The sequence below is a fragment of the Cervus canadensis genome, chromosome 8, assembly GCF_019320065.1.
Source record: "Cervus canadensis isolate Bull #8, Minnesota chromosome 8, ASM1932006v1, whole genome shotgun sequence".
NCBI lineage: Eukaryota > Metazoa > Chordata > Mammalia > Artiodactyla > Cervidae > Cervus > Cervus canadensis.
Genome location: NC_057393.1, coordinates 6,860,486 through 6,882,676, shown reverse-complemented (window position 1 = coordinate 6,882,676; position 22,191 = coordinate 6,860,486). Strand labels below are relative to the sequence as shown.

General features: G+C 47.3%; 1 long non-coding RNA gene across 1 annotated transcript in view; it reads right to left on the bottom strand.

Moving 5' to 3' along the window:
- LOC122446843 overlaps positions 1–21,133 on the bottom strand; it is a 38,750-nt gene extending 17,617 nt beyond the window's left edge. The window contains exon 1 of the long non-coding RNA XR_006271007.1: positions 20,986–21,133. This is a non-coding gene — a long non-coding RNA (uncharacterized LOC122446843). The remainder of the gene's footprint in view (positions 1–20,985) is intronic.
- Positions 21,134–22,191: the final 1,058 nt, after the last annotated feature.

The window sequence follows — 22,191 nt, the reverse complement described above, 5'->3', positions numbered from 1 at the left end:
CACTGCACTCGAAAGACAGTGCAGCCCAGCGATTAGGAGCTCAGGTTCTAGGGCTGAGGTTGGGTGTGCGGCTGAGTCTTATGTCTATCTGTAAACTGGGAATGATGACGCTAGAAGTCGCCTCGTTTGGAACTGTGAGAACCGAACACTTTACTGAAGGTAATGAGTTTGTAATAGTTCCTGGCCAATGGGATGTGCTCCGTGAGAGTCTGGTGTCACCCATATTCTTCCCATCACTGCACCCCACGTTCAATTATCAACAGGAAGAAAGATATAGGGGTTTGGGGGTGGGTGGTGGACATTTGGGAAACTGTATATAACTGGTTTCCATCAGGGATCTTAAATCCCCAAATCCCCAACAAGCTGGTCATTGAGTTCTACCTGGAGTAAATGGGAGGTGGCAGGGCCCAGGTGAGAGGTGAGGGATGCCAGGCTACATGGGTTTAGTGGTGAGATCCCTCCCAAAGGGGCAGTTGTTGGCTGGCTGAGTGCCTTCACTCTGCGCAGGAGCACGCTGGGAACCTCACAGACAGAACCCATGTCCCCACAGTTCTCCCTGCACTCTGACTTAAGACCATATATTAGATCCCCGAACCAAAGCAAATCTTAGTTGTTGCATTGACAGAGTATGTAGGACTTCCCTAGTGGTCCAGTGGTGAAGAACCCGCCTGCCAATGCAGGGGACATGGGTTCAATCCCTGGTCTGGGAAGATACCACATTCCACGAGGCAACTAAGCCCCCATGCTTCACAACTGCTGACGTCTGCATGCCTAGAGCCTGTGCTCTGCAACAAGAAAAGTCACCACAATGAGAAGTCTGCGCACCGCAATGAAGACTAGTCCCCACTCACCACAACTAGAGAAAGCCTGTGCACAGCAATGAAGACCAGTGCAGCCAAAAAGAAAAACAAAAAAGAAAGAAAGTGCATGTACAAGGAACTGCCACCTGAAAGCGATAAACCCTTCAAATTCAGAGGATGGACCAGCAGATGCATTCACGGCGGCCTTGATTACTCTGCTGTTGTCAACTTTTCTTTGTTTAATCCGACCTCCCCCACCTTCATGAGAATCTTTAGTGCTTGATGAGGAAAGACGGACCTTTGCATTTCACACGTCAGCTAGCTTTCATTTCTGAGCAGGGTTTTCACAGAGTGACAGCTATAATCAAGTCCTAACAAATGACCGTCTTACACAATGGAACTACAAATAAAACTCGAGATGATGAATACGTTTATTGTTCCTTCTTGTTTGCAAACATGTACCCAGTGAGATCTTGATTAGTTCAGAGTTTGGAAAAACAAAATTGTCTTCCAGCCTGTTTGTGCACTGGCTGCTTTTTCTGGCACCTGGAGAAATGCCCAGCTCTTTTGGAAGAGCACCTCCTGTGTGTCCTAAGCCTTTGCCCCGGGAGAAAACCCTGGTAAAGACGGTGGGCCTGAGGGACACCATCGCCACGAGGACAGACATGCACGCGGCACTCCAGCCCACGTCGGGCCCTCCACCAGAGGGTTCTGACCCACACAATGAGTGCCCCTGACCACACGCTCATAAATTCAGCATGACTCCTCCTTTGCTTGTACGAAATGGAGTTATTTGAAATTTATATTTAGATTCCAAAGGAAATAAATCATCCCCAACTTCTGAGAAGTTGCCAAATGCTAAATAAGATAATAACATCTGAAGATGCAGTCTTCTCATCCTGATTCGGTCACTTACTGTGTGACTTTAGACAACACAATTGGCTTCTCTGGACTTCGGGCTCATTAAAGCAAGAAGGTCTCCTGTGCTTGCCTTAAACGGTTGCTATGTGACTCAAACAGACTAATACAGTAGAAAACTCTTAAAAGGTGCAAAGTATCATACAAATATAAGGTATTTTCTAATGACCTCATGTGAGGTTAGCTCCTATGGAATGCTTTGATGATGAAACATAAAATTGAGAAAATGAGCAGATGCACAGAGGACAAGTATTGTGTGATCCCACTTGTATGAGGTGCCTGGGATAGGCCAATGCACAGAGCAGACGTGGAACACAGGCTACCTGGGTGGGGGCAGGGGGATGGAGAATTATAGTTTAATGGGGACAGAGTTTCTGTTTGGGATGATGAAAAAGTTCCGAAATGGATGGTGGTGGTTTTTACACAACATTGTGAATGTATTTAATGTCACTGAATGACATTTAAAAATGTTAATTTTTATGTTACATGTATTATCCTACAATGTAAATAAACAAACAGATGGCTGAGGAGACATCTGTAAACAGGATTATTTACAACAAGGAATTTAACTTACATGTAATCAGAAATGGTTGTATCCATGTTTGGCACGTACTCTTTCTGTGGTCAAAGTCTATAAGAAGCCAAATCATCCTCAGAAGACATTTATTTTTTTTGCCTTTTAACCAGTACTACTCATGTTCATTGGGCTTCTTGCAGAATCTGCCTGCAGTGCAGAAGATCCAAGTTTGATCCCCGGGTCAGGAAGATCCCCTGGAGAAGGAAATGGCAACCTGTTCCAGTATTCTTGCCTGGGAAATTCCATGGACAGAGGAGCCTGGAGGGCTACAGTCCACGGGATTGCAAGAGTCAGACACGACTTAATGACTAAGCCACCAACCACTACCACCAGGAGGGGAGAGAGGGAGTGACTGGTTAATGGTATGGGTTTTATTTGGGGTGATGAAAATATTTTGTAACTAGAAAGAGGTGGTTGTTGCACAATGCTGTGAATGTTATTAAATGCCACTGAATTGTTTGCTTTAAAATGATTAATTTCATGTTATTTGAATTTCACTGGAATTTTTTTTTTTTTTTTTACAAAAGACATGATTTGCCCAGCAGAGCAGGTGCAGAAGGAGGTATTGGCAGAGGAGCACAGGGGACAGGCAAGCGGGGCTGAACCAAGAGCTGAGGGTCCCCCACAACCAGACTTTCAAGAAGCAGAAGGCCCAGCTGCCATCTGGGTTCTGCTTCAGGGAGAGGGGCTCACCTCACTTTAGCCCACAAGAACTTACATGTTAAGCTTCTGGTTTCCAGAATGTAGTAGCCAACTGTCTTCTCAAATAACTAGAGCAATAGACTATTTGCTGGATACACATTTAAACAAGAAAAGGCTGAATGCAAAGGTATGAAAAAATGATGTCCCTGCTAAGTGAGCACAAAAAGAAAGCAGATGCAATAAATTAATTCCAGACAAAATTGAAAATCATTAAAGGAGGCAACAGGGATATTTTATATTGATGAAAAGTTTAAGCCTGAGCTTTTATACACAACATAGTTTCCAAATCTGTGAAGCACTTAGAAAGATCAGAAGAGATTGATAAGCCTGCCTTGTAGTTTAACACACTTCCCTCAGAAATTGATCATGTAAACTGAAAGTTTTCCCCCCAAAAGAACACACAAACCCACATTCTAGAAATTTAACAACACAGGTCAGTATTGCACATCAAAATCTGTGTGCTTTGCTAATGTTTTACATAGAGGGACAGTCAGAATTTTAAGTATATACGTTAGAAAAAAGAAAGATTAAAAATGGATAAACTGGCTGAACAAGTGAGAACAAAACATCAGCATAATTACAAAGAAAGCAGAAGGAAATTATAAAGCCACCGAGCAATACACAGAATAAAATAACAGAGTCCACAAAACACAATACCTGTTTTTTAATAGGTTAATTTAAATAGACAAATATATGGCAAGTTTGGATGAAGAAGAGATAGAAGAAGGTAAAGAGAAGGTACAATACAAACAGGAGAAAAGGATGACAGAGGACGAGAAGGTTGGATGGCATCACCGACTCAATGGACATGAGCTTAAGCAAACTCCAGGAGACAGTGGCGGACAGGGAACGCTGGCAAGCTGCAGTACGTGGGGTAGCAAAGAGTTGGACAAGGCATGACTGAACAACAGCAATACAGACAGTTAGGCATGAAGAGGGGAATATAATTACAGTCACAATTAAGATTTTAAAAATCAGAAGAATACTGTGATGTAATATAATATTCTTTATACCACAGTTTGAAAACTTAAGGAAAAATGAGTGATTCTGTAAATACATAACAAATAGTAAATTAAGAAAAGATAGAAATCAGAAGAGATTTATCAAATAGACTCAATCAGAGGCCAAACTCTTCTCACACAAAAGGCCTCTGATCCAGCATGTTGACAAGAGTTTTACCAAATCTTCAAATAGTGAGTAGATTATCTCTCATTTATATAAACTGTTCTCCCAACAGTAACTGGAGGAAGAGGTGGCAACCCACTCCAGTATTCTTGCCTGGAAAATCCCATAGACAAAGGAGCCTGGAGGGCTACAGTCCATGGGGTCACAAAGAGTCGGACACGACTGAGTGATTAACACATACTTCCCAACAGTAAATAAAGGAAAAGTTCCCCTAACTCATTTTATGAAGCAAGCATCATGTTAATATCAAAACCCAGACAAGAACATTCAGAAAAGGGAGAGTATTGGTCAGTTTTACCCAGAAGTTTCCAGCATAAAACTCCTGCTATTCTTGTCCCCTTGGAGTGTATTCCACTTGCAGCCCAGCAAGATCTAAAGTATATCACCTGTGCACTCTGGTCTACGGTCCCCTCTCGGCCCTGTCCTCTGCCTTGCTAAGGGTGCTCCTGCTCCAGGGCCTTTGCACTGGAAGTCCTTCTGCCAGGACCACTCTTCTCCCCACATTCACACAGCTCCCTCTCCACCTTCATTCAGCCTCTGCTCCAATGTCCTCTGACCACTTCGTCTAAGATGGCAGTCACTCCCACCTCCCTCACCCAGGTGACTTTCTACAGCGTCAACAGCATGCTGAGTGCTGTGGACACTGAACTGTGTCTCCTCCCATTCCCCTCACAAATTCATACTGAAGCCCTAACTCCCCTGAGTGGTATTTGGCATCACAAATACCTTTGGAAGGTGATGAGATTCAGATGAAGTCATAAGGATAGGCCCCCCATTGAAGGCATTAGTGCCCCTTATAAGAAGGACCTTAGAGATCATAAGAGCATCTTGACCAGATAGGGTTTATCTCAGGAATGTAAGAGTAATTCAGCCTGAGAAAATCTGCTGATGTAAGTGCGGTGGGCGGAGTAACGCCCACCATCACCACCACGTATGTCCCTGTCTTCACCCCTGGACCCTGTTACTATGTGTGTCAAAAGAAACGTTGCGGGTGTGATTAAGTTAAAATGTGGAGCTTGGAATCTTGCGCTGGGGGGGCGGGGGGGGTGGGGTGGGGAGGCTGATAGAATCACAAGGATCCTTATGAGAAAAAACAGGAGGGTCAAAGTAGGAGATATGAGAACAGAAACAAAGATGAGAGAAAGAGGAAGAGTGGGGAGAGGGGTTGAGGTTTGAAGATGCTAAACTGTTGGCTTTGGAGGTGGAGGAAGGGGCCACGAGCCAAGGAATGCATGCAGCCAGTAGAAGATGGAAAAGGAAAGAAAACGGCTTCTCCTGTGGAGCCCCCAGAAGGAATGGAGCTGGGCTGATACCTGAATTTTAAGGCTTTGACCTTCAGAATTGTAAGATTAAAAATGTGTTGTTTTAAGCTACTAAACTTGTAGTAATTAGTCTGAACAATAGGGACCAAATATAATAACTTACATTAGCAAATTAAAACGAAGAAAACCATCTCCATAGATTCTGAGCGTGCAATCCACACCTGCCTATGATGTGGGCAGGACTGGCCTTAGGCGCTAGTGGCAAGACCACTAGCACGGCCATTTGTTACGGAGCCCAGTTCCCTGTGCAACTGAGTGCAACGGGCAGCCAGGGACTCTTGATTCCGACATTTCCAGGCGGGAATCTTGGCTCACGATGCAGTGTGTAAATTTGGACAAGAGACACCATTTCCTGCATTACTTTTCTCACGTGTAAAGAATAAATCTACATCAAAAGACAGCCTGGGGTTACATGAGGTGGCCCGAGCAGCACTCCTGGAAGGGAGCCTGTACTCAGTAAGTGCTCAGAGCAGCTTAGCTCCTGCGGACTGCGTGTCCTGGAATGGTGCCCTGAGGGTTTAGGGCAGCGACCACATCACACTGTTGGCTTCACCGTCCATCGCCCAGAACCACCAAAGGCCACACTGCCCAGCTTCCTGTTTCATCCAGGGCGGGAGGGGTCTGGACCTCAGGTTTGGGCTGAACCTACCTCCCTCTGCGTGTGAAGTCAGTTCTCTGTCCACTGGATGAGGTCCCTCCAGAACCCAACCACCTCCTCAGGCTTCATTGCAGGATTTTCCAGCAAGTTGTTTAAAGCACTGAGAATGAATGAATGAATGAATCACCTGCAAATGTGATTCCAGCCTCTTGTCCAGCATCAGCAAGACACATGGCTTTCCCCACCTCTCCCCTGTATGACTGTTTCCACATTCTCCAGCCTGCCTTTGAAGAGCCTAATGCCAAAAACAATCTAACAACGGCAATAATAACATGCACGGGTTGGGGTCACAGCCCAGGGCAGGCCCTGCCCATCTGTTATTCATTAGCTCATGGCAACCCTGCAGTGGAGCCGCAGTGGAGGAAACCAGATCACATGGGCTGAGTCAGCCCCCGGGTCACCTGGGTGACCCCCAGGCCAGAGCTCTTTCTGCATTCACTGCCCGCCCCCCTCCCCCAGCCCCCCACTCCACCTTGGTCTGGGTTTGCACAGCTCAGCAGCAAGTTCACTTTGACCAGCAACACGTGGGACCTTAGGAAAGTCTATACTTGGGGCCTCCTGACAAGGCCAACTGCCCCCAAATGCCCAGGGCCCAGCTGATGAATATCCACTCTTCAATGGGCCTAATTTTTGTGCTCAGAAAAATAAACCCAGAAAGTGCCTTCCTGCCATTCTCAACACCTCTTTTAACTCTACTCTTCACTAATCAGTCGATTTATACTGATTTTTCACTTGGAGGTTTTTAGAAACCCAGAAGATTGATTATAGGAAATCAAATCCACTCAGAGGAGCCGAGCCCTGTTTCATCACTGGCCAGGCTTATAATTGTTTCAACAATAACTGATTTTACCTGAATTAATTTGTACTTTTTCTGTAGAAAAGAAAAAAAAGGAGAGAGAGAGAGAGACTAATACCAAGTAGTCTTGAAATTTACCTACCATTGTTGGAACCTTTAATCCAAATTATTTCTTTGGTCCCAATGACCAGCCCATTATCAGTAATGTGGTGCTAAAGGTGAAGCTGACCGTGTCAACCACGTGCTTCCGAAAGTGGAAACTCCTGTGGAGTCTTGACTCTCTAAACCATCACCTTGCTCCCCTTTCCCACGTACTCTCTGTCATCTGGAAAGTCACTCACTTTATGGGTGCGAGAATGTACTCATCTTGGATTTTTCTTCTTTAAAAAAAAAAAACACAGGGAAAAAAACACTGTTTCATTATAAAAGGTAACCACAGTAGAGAAAATCTGGAAATTGGGAAAAAGAAAACAAAAAACACCCATAATCTGAACCAGGTAACGGTTAATGTGAACGTCCATACGGCAGTCTCTGCAGATGTTCAGCTGAGGGCCACCCGCGTGGTGACAGGCCACACCACTTCCAAGCAGGGAAGGCTTCCTATCTGGGGTGTGCACGTGTGTGTGTGTTTTTCCTCCTCTCTTCTTTCTCGCTGTTGATGCTTCCTGCTATTCATTTTTCATTTTTTGGTCTTGTTCTTCTGTGCTTCCTTCCGGGCAAAGTTCTTTAAGAGATGTATCTGTCATTAAACAAGCTCTCAGATTCCACATATGCAGGAGGAAAAGACTAAAGAGCAAGTGGAAACTGCCCCTCTCCTTGAGGGAAGCTGGCCCACATGTGCACAGGGTTCACCCACAGGGATCACACGCCTCCCTGAAAAGTCTCAGTGCTTTGAATAACTTGCTGAAAAATCCTGCAATGAAACCTCCCCTGAGTTTGTGCAAATACAGCATTGTAGCCCAATATTTCAGGGTGAGCACTGGTCAGAGGCCCTCAAACGTGAATCAGAACCCTGACTGCGATCTTTCACAGGTGACTCACTGCTCAGAGCCACGTGTAAATGTGAGCCTCGGTGTCCCCATCTGTAAGTGTGTGAGAAGTCTCTAAGGACCCCAGGGAGCTCCCAGCCACTGCAGTCGTCTCGTGGGGGCTGTGACAGAGACACCCACCCCAGCTGGGCCCCGCCTTGGACCCCAGGACCTGTGCTCCCCCAAGAACAATGAAGCTTCAGCCCCTCATTCTGGGATCTGCCGCGTGCCCAGTCCTGACATCCCTACCCCACTTTAGGAAACGGGGCTGGGTCCGATCTACTTAGGCAGTGATCCCAGATGAGCTTCTGCTCAGAGCTGGGCAGTATCAGGATGTGCCGAGCAGTGGTCCTCGTCCTCCCCAGAGCAGCCGGGGGAGGCAGACAGGACCGCACCGTCCTCATGCCTGCCTCTTACCTGGGCCCTGTGCCTAGCCCACGAGCGGATCTGCCTGCTTCCCTGGACCCGGCCTGCACCTGTGACCTCCTAGTAGCCAACCTACACTTCACTCCCACCTTTGACGGTGCCCTATTTCCTTTGAGACAGACTTCTGCCCTGAGCCTGGGTCTGGGAGCCTGAGGCCAAGATTTCCAGGAACTCACTCCTCCCAGCCTCCCTGAGTCTGAGCTGCTCTCTCCTGCTGAGACCCCAGCACTCAAGACTAGGCCTCCCGAGCACCCCACAGCCTGGGAGCATCCCCCACCACGAGGCATCTGCTTGGACCCTCTCTTTCTGAACTGTTCCTTCCACCACAGGAGCACTGCTCCCAACAGCTGCCATAGCCTGCCCCTCTGGCCATAACTGAGCAGCCTAAGGGGCAACATGTGTCCTAGGTTAGGATTGACAGAAAAACACTGGATGCCCAGCTAATTTGAATTTCAGATAAACAATGAGTCATTTCTTGTATAAGTATGCTGCCATGCATTATTTGGGCTTCCCAGGTGGTGCTAGTGGTAAAGAGCTCATCTGTCAATGCAGGAGATATAAGAGACTTGGGTTCGATCCCTGGGGAAGATCCCCTGGGGGAGGGCATGGCAACCCACTCCAGTATTCTTGCCTGGAGAATCCCATGGACAGAGGAGCCTGGTGGGCCACGGTCACGGGGTCACAAGAGTCGGACATGACTGAGGCAAGTTAGCACCCACGCACACATGCAATATTTAGGTATCCTTTATCTTTATTGGCTAAATCTGGCCACTGCACCCAAGCTAAACCAATCAAATTGTCTCTGGCAGGATTCTGAACCTAGGGTTCAGCAAGACTATAACATGATATCTTGGGCTGAGAGTGGGGCAGTTAGACCCCACCAGGTAGGAAGTAAAGAGAGGATTAGGTCTGCAAAGAGAGGCAAGGAAGCTGAAGGAGCTAAGAGGCATCCACTTTCTTCCCTGTCCTGATGGAGACCTCTCCTGAGAATTGTCCCATTCCTGGCGTCAGTGCCCTAGGATGCCCTGGTATCCTTATAATTAATACCTCTTCAGTGAAGGGTCTCAGGCAGCATGTTTTAGGTATAACCTGTCCCCTGGAACCCAGGCAGACTAGCTGGTGTGAAAGATGCTTTCTCTGCTGCTTTCCACCCCAAATGCCAAGACGGTCCCCTCCATGTTCCAGGCATCACTCTAGACTGCTCCCTCCCCTCCCTACACCCCTGCATCCAAGTCCGGTCTACTTCATCTCCCAAGTCTATGTCAGCTCTGTCTCCTCTCCATCCCAGTGCATGCCAGCACCCTGCTTCTGGCCACCAGCACCTCTTGCCTGGATTAATACAATGGCTTCCTATTTTTCTTTCCTCTGGCATTCTCTACCCTCCAGCCAAAGCAATTGTCCTAAGACATAAATCTGACTCACTCTGCAAAAGCTCCATGTGAAACTCTTCAGTGGTTTGCCCTCCAAAGGCGCAGAAGTTCCTCGGTGACCTAACTTCTAATGAGTCATCCAGGGTCACCTCTTACCTTGTTGACTCCATACCCTTTAATGGGCTCTGGCCACCCTGACCAGCTCTCACGTCCTCCTCCAGACTCTCTCTCACCTCAGGGCCTTTACACCTGCTGCCCTTCCTACCTGTCTTCACCTGGCTTCCTCCCACCTTTGGGGGACCGGCTCGTCATTTGCCTTGCCTCCCTCTGCCCACCTCCTGTGCGTGCATGCTAAGTCACTTGAGTTGTGTCTATTGACTCTTGGCAACCCCACGGACTGTGGTCCACCAGGCTCTTCTGTCCATGGGATTCTCTAGGCAAGAATACTGGGATGGGTTGCCATGCCCTCCTCCAGGGGACCTTCCCGACCCAGGGAAGGAACTCGCATCTCCTGCATTGGCAGGTGGGTTCTTCACCACCAGCACCACCTGGGAAGCCCTCACCCACCCCCAGCAGGTGTGACAAGTGCTTCCCCGGCCTTGCGCGTACTGCCTCCTATGGTCCCTGGACCACCAGCAGCAGGGGAGCAGCACCTGGGAGGATGTTAGAAATGCCAGTTCCCAAGAGTCCCCCTGCCTCCGACTTCCTGAAAAAGAAACTCTGGGCGGGACCCAGCGATCAGTGTTTCAACTAGTTCTCCAGTGGGTCTGATGCTCACCAATGTTTGAGAACCACTGCTCCACTGTGACTGAACACTTATGTGTTGGAATTAGTTTGAAAGCCTTGAGGGGATCAGAAAAGCCATAGCGTTTTCACCAGCAGATACAGTAGCTGGCACATGATAGTCTTGGTAAATGTGTGTGGATGGGAGGAAAGGGAAGAAAGGGGGAAGTTAGAAGGAGGGACGGGAGGAAAGCAGGCAGGCAGCCATGATCGGCCAATAGCACATTCAGTCTTCCTGCCCCTCCAAGTGTTTCTAGACACAGCCGCCTCCATTTTCACACTTCCCTGGCTCTCCCCCAACGTGCTCTAAGTCTGGCCATAGAGATCGTGCAGGACTTGAGCTCTGGGCACCTGTCACCACGAGTACAGAAGACGCCGCAGGACTCACTCAGCTACCAGTGGGCTCCACAGTTCTTGCACACAGTTGGGTGCTTGCGAAGGCCCAAGGAGCTCTGAGTTTGCACAGATGGCCAGAGATGCTGCTGCTTGTCAGCAGGAAGGGGCGATGGCTCTGTTGCTCCCACCCCTAAGGGAGCATCAGACCATATCTTTTGGCCACACCTTCCATCTGAGGCAGAATGAGGGGCTCTGAGGCGAGTCCCCTTTCGTCCTCAGTGGCACGCGCTGACCACGGTCCCTGACCGGTTGGTCCATGGAATCCCTGATGTCCTGTCTCTGGTCTCCACTCCCCAGGCCTGCTTCTGAGTCAACGAATCTCTAGCTGCCAGGCCTGAGCCATCACCAGAGGGAGTGGGCAGAGGTCAGCAGGAAAACCCAAGAAGTGAGTCATTCATGGGAGGCAGTGGGGGGATGTCCTCTGATGCAGGAGCTTCTGGAATGGATCTCTGACTGCCTGCTACCGGCACCCCTCCCTCCCATCATGAGAAGGCAGTGAGGGGACAGGCTCAGGCCTGTGTTCCCAAAGAGAGGAGCTGGGAGGATGTGGGGAACATTGTCTGCTACCGAGTGTCAGCCAATGGGCCCTTCTGCAGAGGAAACTGCAGCCATCTTCAGACTGGCAGATAAGACAGCCTGGTCCAGCCGCAGCCACAGCCCTCCTCACTGGAAAAGTGAGACCCTCACTGCAGAACTCCAGCTTGTGGGGGGGGGGGGGGAGGGGAAGGGGTCCTTCAAAAGGAAGAGCCTCCCTCCCACTTTCCCCTGCATTGTTCACAATAATCTCACACTTGAAAAGCTCTCCACCGATTCCAAAGCCTTTATCTCACCTAATCCTCGCCAATATCCCAGGAAGATAGAAGCTTTCAATACATCCTGTAGTAGATGAGAAAACCTGGGCTCAGAGATGAGGGCACTGGATGAGGAAGGCAAGGAGCAGAGAAGGGAACGTCTCTTCAGACGCACAGGCCAAGTCTCATCACCCTGCCCAAGTCCTTCACTCCATCAGACCAGGGCAAGACTAACTAAACAAAGAAACAGTCAGAAAAGCCTGTATAGAGAAGGCACTGATGGAGCTGGCCCAAGTAGAGAGAAGGCTCCAGAGGCTTTCTTAAGCATCAACAACCTTCTCAGCTTGTGGGAAAGAGGTAGGAAGGGTCTGGATGCAGGACTGGCCTCTGGGCATTTTCTGGGTGGTTTCATGCTGCTCGCCCACCCAAAGGTTCATGGAGGGAAATGCATTCTCCTCTCTCTTCCCCCTGTCCACCTCTTCCCCAAACCCAGGCAGGCCACTGATCTCAGGGGAGCCCCTCTACAGGCTGGTCAGTAACTCAGGAGCTGTATCCTTCATTTGATAAGATGAGATGGGCAAAAGCAATTCCTTTCTCAAAAAGTCAGCATGAGAAAACTAAGAGATGGGGGCAGTTGGCTGTGGACATTAATTATGAGCTTGTGTAGAGGGGGCTGGGGAAGTTGTGATGGGTCATGTGTGGCTGATGATGGAGTGGAGACTGGGAACCCAGGGGAGGGGAGAGACAGATCTGGGTAGAAGCAAAAAGAGATGGAGGGGTGTCTTGGGAAAGGCCACATGACTGTCCCACCACTGTCCTCACTCTGGGGAGAACCACGCTACCTGGAAACCCAGATTTCTCAGCATTCCATGCTGCACTCCAACAGAATTTCCTTTACTAAGGCTACTGTGGGTGAGTCCAATTCCTATTTGAATTATTTATAATCAAGAAAAGGAACCACTCACTTCTAAACCACCACTTTCAACATCTGTGAAAATCAAGAATCACAAATAATCAAGAACTTGAACCCAGGCTGCCCAGAGACACCCCAGGATCCCAGTTACAATCCTCACGGTGATGGCCTTTGATTTGAAGAGCTCAAGAGGACAAGACACACACTTCCATCTTTAAACACAAATCAGTCTGTTTCTAAATACAACCCCATGGAAAAACCTGGAAATCTCTTGGCATCTCATTAGCATTTCAAGGAAGGGTTACATGAAGCATTGTCTATGAAAAAGTAAAAAGGCTTGATTTTATAAATGTGAGATGCTGAATATCCCCCCCACCCCTGGCCATTTCTATTTGGGTCTTTCTTGAAATGTGCAAATAACAAAAGCCTAGCTTATGACCTGAGCCCCTGGGAACAACTGCTGAAGAACACAATATATTCGCCAAATCCAAAAGCAATTTTGTTTTAGCTTTCTTGCTTGGCCAGAGGAGTTGGCATGTGTAACTGTTGATTCAATTTGGCTCTCTTGTTAAAACATAAAACTTGGAAAAATTAAACATATTTGTGAAATCTAAGCATACTTTTATCTATTAATATCCATATCCTAATTTTTAAAATTTAATTTTCAGTTAAAAATAACAGCTAACGTTTATTATGTGCTTATATGTGCAAGGAACTTTTAGCAAATAATCATCTTTAATCTTCACAGTAACCCTCTGGGACAAGTATATTATTACAGATATGAGAATAATTATTACACGGGGACCTTGCAGGAGCTTGCCCAGGACGCACAGCCAGGAAGTGGTGACGCCAGGCCTGCACCTCGGAGGCCCAGGCTCTCTCAACCTTGCAGCCATCTCACCCCAGGGGAGGTTAGCTAAGGAAACAGATGATTGCTTGTTTGTTTGAGGTACAGACAGGGAAGATAATTCAGGAATTTGTAATTGCTCATCCCTGCTGGGGGATATTAGCGAGACATTAGCCATGACATGTGAATCATGACACTTGTTTCCGGCTGAGTTATTACCTATGCACAATGGCGCTCACCAGCTTGCCCGCTTGATTTAGAAAATACTGGAAAAAGACGGTCCTCGCTGCTTCCAGCTGCTCCCCACTGCCGATGACTCAATGAGAAATCCAGGGATCCCCCTCCCCATCCTGCACTGTTAGTGGGTGATCCCTGGCTTCAGTCCTACATCTGTAGGGTGAGTTGCAGCCCTGACACATTTTTTAGGGAGGTTGATGTATCACAGGCAACTATTCAGACACCTTCTGGGAAATCCTGACTGTGCCTCCTTGGGGCAACAGCAGATGCTCAGCAACCCTCGACAGAATGCATCCTGAGGGTCCTCGGAGTCCCCGCGCCTTTGCTCTGGACAGGGGCCCAGGGCAGGAACTGGCCTCTGGGAGCCTTCTTTGTCCCCACTCTGGATGCTCTATGGGATGCCCAGGCCACGCATGCAGGGACTGCCTGGCCACTCCACTCCCAAGAGGGAACTGGACAGATTCCTAGTGATGTCGAGCAGAAAAGACCTGCCCACGTGCTGCCCCTCCTGCTGGGCCAGTCACTGCCCGTCTTCCATGCTTCAGCTTCCTCATCTGTCCAAAGGGGCGCCAGTGGCCTCAGGGAGGAGGGGAGGGTTCAGCTGTGACTCAGAGACACTTACTCTCGGGAAGGGATCCAGGGGAAACCCAGGGCCCACCTCCTGACAGAACCTCCACCAATATTCCCATCTCACTTCTGGGGATATACAAAGGCTTCACTCTCATCAGACTCCCCCGACTGCTCAGCAGGTAAAGAATCTGCCTGCAATGCAGGAGACGCGGGTTCAATTCCTGGGTCGGGAAGATCCCCTGGAGGAGAAACGGCAACACACTCCAGTATTCCTGTTTGCAATTTGTAGTGAAAATTATCATTCTTGTGCTTTAAAATATAGGAGAGAAACCACTTTGCAACTACTCAAAAAAAAAAAAAGTCTCAACTACCAATACCTCCCTCCCCACTCTGTGTGCTGCTCTGGACAGATTTCCTTACTCCCCAGACACCGCCTGGCACTTCCCTGCCCTTTCTCATTCTGCCCTTGAGGAGTCAGCCTGAAACCCTTGTGAAGCCCCCGCCTCTGGAAGCCTCTCTAAAATCCATGCACCCTCCTGTGTACTCCCCACAGGGCACTGCATTACTCTGACTTGTATTGATGTGTGGCCCACTCAGTGATTCATCAGACACACCCGGAGGGCTGACTCTTTGCCCACGAGATGCTCAATGGAGGACCAGAGAAGACATATGGCATCTAAGGTGGGTAGAGGGCACAGGTGAAAACATAACTGAAAAAGCTACCTGTATCCCCAAACTCTCTCCTTCCAGTTTATATTCTTACTTATATTTCTAAGTTATCGATGTAGAGAATTTTATTCCTTTTAAAAGAAACTAATGCTGTTGCTCTTTGCATGGAATTCCTATCAAAATACACCACACGAATGTGGTATGAGTGAGACTTTCGAGTGAAGTGTGATTGTTAAAGGGCACGTGGAGGATTCCTTCTCTCTGCATCTGTGTTTCCTGGGCCCATGCTCTCAACTGGCGCTCCAATGCAAGAGAAAGGTACGAAGGGTTCCCTTGAGCAGAAAGGGGACAGAAAGAGGTTGGGATGACTTCTCACATGTGAATGCTGCCTGGGGTAAGGCAGTAAAATAATTTAAATAAAAGTACCACCATTCCCTGGGCTTTCCAATTTGCTCTGGTGGAAAAGAACCCTCCTGCCAATGCAGGAGTCATGAGAGACAGCGGTTCAGTCCCTGGGTTGAGAAGATCCTCTGTAGGAGGGCATGGCAACCCACTCCAGTATTCTGCCTGCAGAATCCCATGGACAGTCCATGGGGTCACAAAGAGTCAGACACGACTGAGTGACCAAGTGCGCACGCACACACACACACACACATTGTGTGGGTTAAAAAATAAAAAGATGGATTTAATTCATTTATCTGGCTTTGCTGGTGGCCCGGTCAGTAAAAAATCCACCTGCAAGGCAGGAGACCGCCTATACAGGAGACCCAGGTTCAAAAACTGAGTTAGGAAGATGCCCTGGAGAAGGAAATGACAACCTACTCCAGTATTCTTGCTATGAAATCCCATGGACAGAGGAGGTCATAAGATTCGGACACAACTTAGAGACTAAACCGCCACCAATTCATTCATCTACCAATGAATCGCCTACTGTATGAGATCTGTATTTGGGAGTTTATTGGCCCTGAGGGGGCTTTGTGTCTGAGGACATTCTTAGACTCTCCTGGTGCTCTGAAACTCAACTCCTAGAATCCCAACAGACACCTAACTAGGAGTAGGAAAAAGACAGTCCTTCTAACTGAGCACCTTTGTAGAATTTTTCCCCATTATAATGAAATATATTCAAGAATGACAAGACGTCAATAGATTCCTGTTTTCAGACATCTCTCCGAAAATCCAAACCCTGGGCCACATCTCCGTGTCTATCTAAACAGGTAATTATACTTTGTGTATTAAAGTCTTCTATCTCTGACCTACCCAGTGCACAAAAAACAGTTTAACCTTTAAACCAAGTCATGTACACCATTTTACTCCTCGAAAGATGAATTTATGTTATTCCGTCAAATCAGTATCAACCTGACCTTTAAACACATCAGTGTTTCTTGGAAAAATATTATGGCTGGGATGCCGACCGAGGTAAACAATATTAGCTGCTCCTACCCAGCACCAAGCCATGCTGCGCAGAGGCCTATCAGAATAAGGGGGCGGAAGGCAGCAGGGCCCAGAGCTCTTCTGACAAACTCCACAGGATATGAAGAACAATGCAAATGCACCAGAGCTGGCAGATATATTTCTGTATTACTGTTCCAGAGACAGCAGCTAAGGTGAATCATTTCCCACCACCTACCACTCCAAATTATTTCAAATTCTGAAGGGACCCTATTTATTTCATTGGTAGCTAGCAATTTACTTAGCTGAAGATCATTATATTTATGTGTCTGTGAAATTCTCACAATAATTACACATTTGAGCTGTCTCCAATGTGCTATACGTAGTCTCATTAGTCATATCCTTGGAAGGATATTATCACATTTTGTAGCAACCTTCGCAATGTACATCTAAAGCGCCCAACTGGATGTGAACTTTGATTCTCGTGGTTTTCTTACATATCTGATTTATCAAACAGCAGGACAGCCTGCATTCACAAGCAAACGCTTACAGAACGCAAGGAAATTGTCTTAATTTCTCTTTTCTCTAGATCGCTTCAGCACGGCAGCCCTGGAAGATATTGTATTGGGCAGCAGGGAGAACAAAACTAGCTGAGATCTAAAATTACTTGAGGAGCTTACCAGAAAGTTCCATAATGGGAAATATTTATAAGCCAGTAAGCTTCTTTCCCAACCATAAAGTCATTGAAGGTTAAGGGGGAAGCAGTGGAAATTTCTGGCATTCTCAGGCAAGTGTCCCCAGGTTGAATTCTCCGGACAACTTTTGTGAGGCTGCTCAGTTTATCTAAAAGGTCTATTTTGTTGTTTTAAAGCCACAGATTATTAGAGAGAGCCGACCGCCTGGTGGTTTTGCCCATTTCTACCTTCTGAGCGTTTATTTCAGAAGAATCCACTATTACTATAAACAGAATGATTCTCAGAACATCTCTAACCTTGATAGCAAATAACCATGATAGAAGAGCAATTCCCCTCTTGAGCAATGATTCTAAGAGAAGCTGGCAATTCATGCCCCAGAGAACACTGTTCCAGAGAACACGGTAGGACCATTGATGGGATGAGGCGGGGGGTGGGTTCTAGGACATGTGCCATGATTTACCAGGGCACATATGTGTGTGATCATCACATTTACCATCTCACCACCCCCCAGGAGATGGTAAACCCCATGGGCATACAGATCGTATCTACATATGCTCCCCTTCACATCCTCAACACCTAGGACAGTGCCTAGCACACAGTAGGGGCTTGATAAATATTTATTAGAAATTAAGACATAACTGAGGGCATTAATCTGGATCAGCTATATGCCTTTTACCTTCCGACGGGTAGTATGACTATTCAAATGGAATGAGGCTGAGAAGTCATGTGACTTTCTCACGTGTCTGAAGCCAGAGTCTCCAGACCATTATGCTCCATCACATTCCATTTATTAAACAGTGATTTAATGAGCACCTACTACATGGTAGGAACTACGCTAGGAACAAGTCACACAGAGCTTCTGGTCTAATGGGAAAACAGACCTTAGCCAGAGCTCCCAAGAAAGGAGATTCCCAGAGTAGGAAAAATACAGCCAATGAGTACACAGTAAAGCCAACAGAATGTGCTGCCTCCTACTCCTGCTGTGTGACGGTGTAGCCGGAGCTTGGCGGCCTAGGAGGTGACTTTGAGGGACAACTGAAATGCTTTATTTCTCGGTTGTGATGCTGGTTTCATGACTATACATTTTCATGACTCTAAGTACACATCACCAAAGTGTACACTTAAAAGGAGTGAATTTTACTTAATGTAAGTTGTTGCTGTTGTTCAGTCACTAAGTCGTGTCCGACTCTTTGAGACCCCACGGGCTGCAGCACGCCAGGCTTCCCCATCCTCCACTATCTCCTAGAGTTAGCTCAAACTCATGTCCATTGAGTCAGTGACGCCATCCAACAATCCCATCCTCTGTCATCCCCTTCTCCTCCTGCCTTCAATCTTTCTCAGCATCAGGGTCTTTTCCAGTGAGTCGGCTCTTTGCATCAGGTGGCCAAAATATTTGGAGCTTCAGCTTCAGCACTGGTCCTCCCAATGAATATTCAGGATTGATTTCCTTAGGATTGACTGGTTTGATCTCCTTGCAGCCCAAGGGACTTTCAAGAGTCTTCTCCAGTACCACAGTTCGAAAGCACCAGTTCTTCAGCGCTCAGCCTCCTTTATTGGTCCAGCTCTCACATCCATACATGACTCCTGGAAAAACCACAGTTTTGACTATATGGACCTTTGCCAGCAAAATGATGTCTCTTCTTTTAATACACTGTCTATGTTTGTCATAGCTCTTCTTCCAAGGAGCAAGTATCTTTTAATTTCATGGGTGCAGTCACTGTTCATGGTGATTTTGGAGTTCAAGAAAATAAAATCTTCCACTGTTTCCATTTTTTCCCCCATCTATTTGCCATGAAATGATGGGACTGGATGCCATGATCTCAGTTTTTTGAATGTTGAGTTTCAAGCCAGTCTTTTTACTCTCCTCTTTCACTTTTACCAAGAGACTCTTTAGTTCCTCTTTTCTTTCTGCCAATACAGTGATATCATCTGCATATCTGAGGTTGTTGATATTTCTCCCAGCAATCTTGATTCTAGCTGGTGATTCATCCATCCCAGCATTTCTCATGATGTATTCTGCATATAAGTTAAGGAAGCAGGGTGACAATATACAGCCTTGATATACTCCTTCCACAAATTTGAACCAATCCATTGTTCCATGTCTGGTTCTAAGTGTTGCTTCTTGATCTGCATATATGTTTCTCAAAAGGCAGGTAAGGTGGTCTGGTATTCCCACCTCTTTAAGAATTTTCCACAGTTTTTTGTAATAATGTAAGTTATACCTGAATAACTAACTTTAAAAACTAATGCAACTTTGGAGGCTGAAAAAAACAGTCATTGGTTATCCTCTTGGATACTTTGGACTGGGAATCTGAGCTGGCATAGCAGGAGTGCTTATCCTGGGGCCTTGGCTGGGGAGAGCCATAGGGTGGATGTGTCCAAACAGTTGAGGGCTGAGCACCAGGAGCCCCTGCTCTCGCGTGTCAGGTGGCTGGGCTCTGTGCTGGGGTGACTGGAGGAATGTCACCTGAAGCACCTCCATTCAGGCAATGCTGTGGACACTAAGAATATAGCAGTTAACATAATAGACAAATATCTTCGTCCTTTTGGAGCTGACAGATGGAAGGCAAACCGTAAATAATGAACATTATAAAGTAAACTGATGGTATGTTGGAGCTAATATGTGCATGGAATGAAGAGATGGAGAAGAGACTATCCAGTGTGAAAGCACCTCCTCCAGTCCTGATATCTTGCTCTAACAGTGCTGTACAATGATACCAACTTGCAGCTTTATTTGCATTTCCCTGCTTACTAGAGCACTGAGCATCTCCAGATGTGTGGCAGACTGCTAGCTGGTCACCAAACGCAGCTCCTCTTTTCCTGGGTCCACTTGGATTATACTTCCCAGCCTCCCACGCAGCTGGCTGCAACCTCAGAGTTCCAACCAAAGGGGAGCAGTAGTGTCCTCACCAGGTGGCTCAGTGGTCGCCGGCCAAGCAGGAGACACGGGTTCCATCCCTGGGTCAGGAAGATCCCCTGGAGGAAGAAACAGCAAGCCTCTCCAGTATTCTTGCCTGAGAATTCCCATGGACAAAGGAGCCTGGCGGGGCTACAGTCCTCGAGGTCACAAAGAGGCAGACAAGACTGAGCGAATAAACAACTGTCCTCACCATTTCCAAGACCGACCCATAAAAACCTCTTTTCTTCTTCCAGCAGCCCAGTTCCAAGGTCAGCTTTGCCAGTTCCACCGTGAAAACGGCAGGGCTTCCAGCAACTGGGCTCCAAGCTGCTGTTGAGGAGAGCGCCCCACCCTGCCCCCACCTACGTAAATGCGCCTCATTGACAAGAGCAAGAAAGAAACCTCTGTCGTGGGGCCTCGGCGTGACAGCACAAGCCCATCCCAACTAAGACGCTTAAATGCTCCTAGGGTTTGTCTTCTGAGCATCGGCTGTTCGGACCGTCTGCCAGACTTAGGGTGGGCTTATTTCTCCTTTCTTATTTATCTGTAGTGAAAGAAAGTGAAAGTGAAGTCGCTCAGTCGTGTCCGACTCTTTGTGACCCCGTGGACTGTAGCCTACCAGGCTCCTCCGTCCATGGGATTCTCCAGGCAAGAATACTGGAGTGGGTTACCATTTCCTTCTCCAGGGGATCTTCCCGACAGAGGGATCGAACCCAGGTCTGCCTCATTGGAGGCAGACGCTTTAACCTCTGAGCCACCAGGGAAGCCCGTTTATTTATCTGTAGGAGTCCTTAATAGCCTTGCTACTCCAAGGGTGGTCTGTGGACCAGCACCATATGCTTCACCTGGGACCTTGTTAAAAATGCGGGCTCTCTAGCCCCCCCTGCACCTGCTCAAACAAGCCGCCTTTTCAAAAGATCCGGTGATTCCCGTGCACAGTCAACCTTCGTCACCAGCAAAGCCCCATTAACAATTCCCGGGAAGTAAAAACAGAATGTGGATAATAAATCTAACCTTTGTTTTTTTCCTTTGTGCTCAGTCTGCTGTTATTTGTTCACAGGGGGTCGTAGGCAGATGCCTCACTCACCAGGTCAGACCACAGTTCCTGGTGCAAAATGGCCGCACAGACACCTCAGCCTGTGGGCTATACCAGAAGACTACACTCAAGATTCAAGATGGCGGCAGCAGGCCGTGTGCAGAGAGGCTGAGCCTGGCGCGGGATCTGGAGCATGAGCAGTGCATTTGCCCCGCCCCCTTGATGACCCCACCCCCTCCTCTTCCCCCAATTAGATCCCTGCACAGCAGCCACGCCCACTGGCTGGTGTGGGCGTGGCTGAAGAGCACGTGAAGAACATGTGCTCACTTCTCCCCATCCTGTGATCAAAGAATGAGGCTTTCCTTTGTTTCTGAGGCAAACTCACTCTCAGTCTATTGGCTCAGATGATACAGAGCAGAAGGACCTTAGCTGGGGATTGACCCAGAGTGTTGGTAACAAGCTAAGCAGCACTACTTCACATATTCTGCAGTAACTGTTGTTGTGTGGTTGCTAAGTCATGTCCAACTCTTTGTGACCCCGTAGAGTGTAGCACACCAGGTTCCTCTGTCCATGAGATTTTCCAGGCAAGAATACTAGAGTGGGTTTCCATTTCCTTCTCCAGGGGATCATCCCTAACCAAGAATTGAACCCACATATCCTGCATTAGCAGGTGAATTCTTCACTACTGAGCCACCTGGGAAACCTCTGCAGTAATTCTTCCATTTTTTATATGCATTGGATTCATTTTCTTCCAGCCTGCTGCTATCTTTCCATTTTTTGGCTCTATCCTCTCATATACTTTTTTTTTTTTTTTATGTTTAACATTGTAGTATTTACCAAAATTTTAGTTTATGGCTTGTATGACCTCTTTGTCTTTTAAGAAATTCTCTGAGATTACACAGACATTATGCTATATTTTCTTCTAGAAGTTTTAAAGTTTCTTTTCACATGTTGTCCTTCCGCCTGAAATTTGTTGGTCTGTGGTGTGCCGTTAGGCTCTCCTTTTATTTTTTCATATGGATAATAATTATCCCAGAGCCATTCACTGACTCATCCATCTAGTCCGTACTGGATTGTAATGCTACCCAACCATAGGTCACATATCAAGTTTCCATACATGTGGGGTTCATGCCTCTGGTCTCCCTACTCAAATTCTTCTGTTGTATAACCTGTTGTTTTCTTAG